The following is a 6000-nucleotide window of genomic DNA, read 5'->3' on the forward strand; positions in this document are numbered from 1 at the left end:
ATTCCCGGTTTCACTTCATTGCTTTCTTATTAATCAAGTTTTAAGTCAATGGCATACGGTCATACAATTAACCCTGTCAATTCTATGTACTTATTTGTAATAGATAATGACTTTATGTATTGGAATACTTTCTTGGGGTCAAATTCTAGTGTATCTTTAAAATTATAATTGGAGAACCTCAGTTTTCATCCACTCTTTCTTTACACACACACATTAAAGTTTTATTTTTGAGAGAGAGAGCACAGGGTGAGGAGCAGAGGGAGAGAGAATCTTAAGCAGGCTCCACACCCAGCATGGAGCCCAACACAGGGCTTAATCTCATGACATGAAATCATGATCTGAGCTGAGATCAAGAATCAGACACTTAACTGATTGAGCCACCCAGGTGCCCTGTCACAATACACATTTTCAAGACTATTAATTACTTATTTGAAAGTTTCAATGCAAGCACAATCAAACTTGATGGGACTTATATTAACCCCCCCCTCTGCCTCCAGCCCATATTTAAGGAGGTGATAAAATTTAGTAGCATAGCTGTTCTGTAGAGATTGAGATGTTACCTTTCGTTCATGATGTTCCTTAAAGCATGATACTGCATGATTTCAGTTATATGTGGAATTTACGAAAAAACACCTCCAAACCAGACTCTTCTCACTACAGAGAACAAACTGGAGATTACCAGAGAGGAGGTGTGTGTGTGGGTTGGATGAAATAGGTGAAGGGGATTAAGAGTACACTTATCCTGATGAGCACTGAGGAATGTGAAGAATCGTTGAATCACTATATTATATGCCTGAAACTAACACTGTATGTTAATTATACTTGAATTTTTTTTAAAAAGCATGATTGTGATCTCTAAAAGAGATGGCCAATATTGGCCAAACTTGTGTTGAAACTTCCAGTTTATTTCTAGGTTTAGTCAATTTGGAAGTAGAGTCAGGTTTTTATTTAATAAAAGGAATCTGAGAAATACTTTTCTCCTTCTGTAACTGAAGCAGGCCACAGAAGGAGGAAATAACTTAGGGTTAGTCTGGATATAGCTTTAATCAATCAATTAATCATGGGAAGGATGGTGGCCTGAATTGCTATGACAGTTATGTGTGTTGAGGCTCAATTTGTGTGTCTATTCAGTTATTGGCTGGGCCATAATACTCAGTTATTTAGTCAAATGCCAATTGAGGTGTTGCTATGAAGGTATTTTGTAGCTGTGGTTAACTATAATCAGTTGACTTTAAGAAGCTTTGACAGTGTAAATGGGCCTCATCCAATCAGTTGAAGGCCTTAAGAGCAAAAACAGGTCCAGAAGAGGAAAAAAAACTCTAGTTTTAAGAAAAAACTTGTAGACTCAAGACTACAACTTAATTTCTGCCTGAGTTTCCAGCTTGCTGACCTGTCCTGAAGATTTGGGACCTGCCAACCCGAATCAATTACACAAGCCAATTCCTTAAAATAAATCTTTATATATTTATAAATATATGTAAATATATGTATACACATACACATGTACAAACACGCATGTCCTATTCTATTTCTCTGGATAACTTGGAAAGATACCCTTTCCTAGCAAAGTGAGAGTACTGGGAAACTGGTGTTGTCCTGTCTTTGCCATTAATCAATTGGGTGAAGTTGTTCCGCCTATAGATTCCTGGAGTGCGAGACTTCATTTTCCTGACACATGTTTCCCTGCCCCTGATATAGTGCCTGGCATACTGGAATTGTCAGTAAATATTTGATGGGTGAATGAATGAACAAATGAAAATACCCTTTTCTGGGGTTCAGTTGTCACTTTTATAAAATGAGGAGGTTCGTCTAAGTTCTCTGAGATTCTACCAGAAATGTAGAGAGGCAGTTAAGAGCCTGGGCTTCTGGATTTAGGCATAATGGGGTTAGGTCCTAGCCATACCACTTAATGACCTTGGTAAAGTTACTTTAATTAGTCAGGATCTTCAGTTCCTTATCTGTAAAATTGGAGTTTTATTTTTTTAATTTTTAAAAAAGATTTTATTTATTCATGAGAGACATAGAAATAGAGAGGTAGAGACAGGCAAAGGGAGAAGCAGGCTCCCTGCAGGGGAGTGGGATCCAGGACCCTGGGATCATGCCCTGAGCTGAAGGCAGACATTCAACCACTGAGCCACCCAGTGTCCTGAAAATTGGAGTTTTAACTATGCGTATATCCTTAGACTCGTGGTGAGGATTAAATGAGGTAATACTTAGTGCTGAGTGCTATGCCTGGCACAGAAAATATTTCACTAAGCTGTTAGTCACAGTCCCACCACCACCACTGTCATCATCACCATCATGCCATCTACCCATGTGATTCACCATCTTTTAGGCATCTTTACGTAGGTCTGTGATTCTCTGGAGAATGTTCCAACTGGCATAGAATTGGTATATATACAACTACCAAATGTTGCAAATTGGGTCAGAGGGCCATTATGAAGCAGAGCAGCCCAAGGAAGCTGGCACTCAGTGTCTTAGAAATCTGGAGATATATTCTGGTAGAGTCAGATTTATTTATTTTTTTACATAAACCACCTGCTCTAGAAGGAATTCAACTCACAGTATAGTCGGCTCTAAGCCTGCAAATACAGAAACATCTGGATGAGGACGAGTCAGAATGACCTCAGTGGTTTACAGGGGAGATTGGTGTGACTGAATTGAATTTACAGAGCATGCATAACTAGACCTCGCAATCTCGGGGAAGTCTATGGAAGACCATAGTCCCTAGCCACTTCTATGTGAGGTAGAAAACCCGGGTATAGAGCATCCTTGCCTGCTTCTAGTTACACAGCAAGGGCAGCTGGGGCTTTACATACTCTGATTGCTTTGGTTAGCCTGTGCAGCTGAAGCCATTCATCACAAGGCTGGGCCCTCTGTCTTTTTGGAGAAGTTCTAGGAAGGGAACCTGGCATGTAGGAACCAAGGGTGGAAAGTTTTTCTCCTGGTTCTCCCCTTGGCTACCTCTGGCTAATCCCTTCCCATCTCTGCGCCTCAGTTTCCCATCTATTCAGTGAAGATGTGGGAAATAAGTATTCTGTAAATTTCTTTCTAGCCTCAAAAGTTTAAGCTCTTGGGTGACACATGTGCTCTGACACTCTTAAGTGCTTTAGATGTATTGTTTTACTTCCTTCTCTCAGCAAACTGTACAGGGTAGGGATGCATATTAGTCCCGATACATCAGTAAAGAACTTAGGTTTAAGGAGTTAAATGATTTGCTTGAGGTCACACAGCTGATTAATGGCAGGGGGGATCTCAAACCCAAATTTGATGTCCAAGTCTATATTTATAATTTTAGTTACCCCAGAAGATTTATCTAATAAAGGTGTGAAGAACTCTGGGGCAGGGTTGCTTGAACTGTTCAGGGTGGAACCTGATTATGTTTATTCTCCCTGGTGCCCATCCTGCTCTATCCCAATATACTGCAAACTTTTCTGGGCAAAGCAGGTGGACGGGGCAGGAGCATGTGTGAGTGTTCAACACAGCAGAGATGTCAGTGTCTCCTCCTGGCTGGTCTGGGTCACAGCCAAGTGTGCTACCAGAGTCATTTGGCTGACTAACCTCCAGTTCAATTAGGTATATAAGAGTAGGTCAATAGCTCAATGGGGCAACATAACAAGGTCAAACATGTGGGTTTTGCCCTCATAGATATGTATTGCACTCTGTGCAGTGGGGTTTAGCATGAAATGGAGTCAGGGATGTAATGGGGGGGTCACAGGTAGGAGCTAGGCCTCAGGCTTGGCTTCTTGTCTATGAAGTGAGTCAAATTGGATTAAAGCATTCCAGTGATTTCCCGTGAGGAGGCACAGAGCACTATTCCAGGGGGAGAACCATAAAATCTGTCTAGATTAGAGACTAAGTCAGAACCAAAGCAGGAAACTAGGTTCTGAAATTCAACCAAAAGTCTACTGCTGTCTCACTCAGCTGCATACTCTGTAACACACTGTCTTGTTTTATTGTCTTCATACCATCTAACATCACCTGGCATTATTTTGTTCATTTATTTACCTATTTATTATCTGCCTCTCTAACCAGAATGTAAACATTTGAGAGCAAGAATTTTTAAAAAAAAGAATTTTATCTGTTTTACTCACTGTTAGATCATCATATTCTAGAATAGTTGGTTCAATATGTATTTGTTAAATGAATAAACAAATGAAAAATAATCTTTTCTGCAGAGGACATCTTCAGATGGTCCTTTCAAGGCACCAGGTAACTGGTAGAGATGTAGATTAGTTTTGTTCTTTCTCTTGGCCACTGACCAGACACATCTCAAGATCATGAACTTATAGGGGAAACAGGGAAAGTTAGATTAAAATAACTATAGTCCCTTCCCAATCTAAGCCCCAATACACTATGATTTGTCTTCTGAAATTTCACTTCTTCTGCTGGTCAGTGATTTTACATGCTTGAAGTTTCACGCTTGGTTTATGGAGTTAAGGAGAGTGGCTGAGGAAAAGAGGGTTACAGTGCTCAATTAGTAATTTAAAAATGATCATGGATGGTTTCATTCAGCCTACCCATTCCTCCCCCCACATAGCAGGACACAAAATCAATTTTGAGTGTGTGGTTAAGAAATTTGAGCTCGAGCCTTGTTTCTGTCACCAACTTTCTGGATGGGCTTGGGGAGATTTTTTGCTTCTCTAGATCTGGGTTTATATTCATCCCATAAACATTTATTAAACACTTACTAGATGATGTACTTCAATCTAGGTGATTGGGGAATACATCAATGTGTGTGTGTGTTGCAGGGGGCGAGGGGACCCAGTTTTGCCTTCATTGGGTTTACCTGGCCAGGTTTGGGGATGGGTGAATAGAAAGTAGAAATGTAAAGAAATAAGAAAATTTAGGAAAATGATGATAGATAGATAGATAGATGATAGATAGATAGATAAACCAAGATAAGAAACACATAGGCTCGTAGGGAGTAGGCTTGGGAATGCTTCTCCATGGAAGCAATGTAAAAGCTCTGATATTTGACTGACAAGTCAGTCATAAAGTCTGAAAGAATATCTCCCCAGGCAAGTCCAAAGCTTCGAATGAAGAATGAGTTTCACTTATTTTAGGGACTTGACGAAGTCCCTTGTGGCTGGTGCTAGTGAGCAAGGAAGAAAGCAAGGGATGAAGTTGGAGAGAAGGAAGTAGATTACCTAAGACCTGTACACAGGGTGTTGAGTTGTTTTCTACTATGTTGGGAAGTTATCCATCTTCATTCTCATTGATTCTTCTTTTCCTCAACATCTCTTTAGAGTATCTGTGAAACTCCCTCTCTTTTCTAGCCTGACTTCCTCTCCAGGTGATCTTATTCAGTCCTTTGACTTTAATTACTACCCCTGTACTAATTATCCCCAACTTTATACCATACAGCACACCTCTTCCCTGCATTCAGGACTTGCACACACAATTGCCTACTCAGTATCTCCATTTCAATGTCTTAAAGGAAACTCAAACTTAATATGTAAATCTGAATTCCTGATCTTTTCCTACTGTCCCAAAGATCTACTTCACCCAGTCGTCCCTGTCTCTAGGAAGAGTGAATCTGCCTGTCTAGTTTCTTGGGCCAAAATACCTGGGGTTGTCTTTGATGCCCCAGCCGCCAGACATCTACTCTGTCAGTAAACTCTGATGGTTCCGCCTTCAGATTATATCTAGGGTCCCATTGCTTATCACTCTTCTTATAGCTACTCCTTAGTTCAAGCCTCATAGTTCGTCTCTTGCCTGGCTTATTGCACTAAGCTGTTACCTGATCTTTCTACTGTAACTTTTCCCCACTGTATTCTCAACACAGGAACCAGAGGGTAAGCCAACCATGTCACTCCCAATTAGTAACCTCAGGTTCTCCCCATCTCACTTGGGGTAAAGGCCAGAGTCCTCACAATGGCCAACGTGGTCTCATGAGACTTGGTCTTCTGTTACCTTCCTAAGCTCGTGTCCTACTGCTCTCTCTGCTTTGCTTATCCTGCTCCAGCTACATTGGGATCTCCTTGCCTTTTTTGAATA

This window comes from Nyctereutes procyonoides, unplaced genomic scaffold, assembly GCF_905146905.1.
Source record: "Nyctereutes procyonoides isolate TBG_1078 unplaced genomic scaffold, NYPRO_anot_genome, whole genome shotgun sequence".
NCBI lineage: Eukaryota > Metazoa > Chordata > Mammalia > Carnivora > Canidae > Nyctereutes > Nyctereutes procyonoides.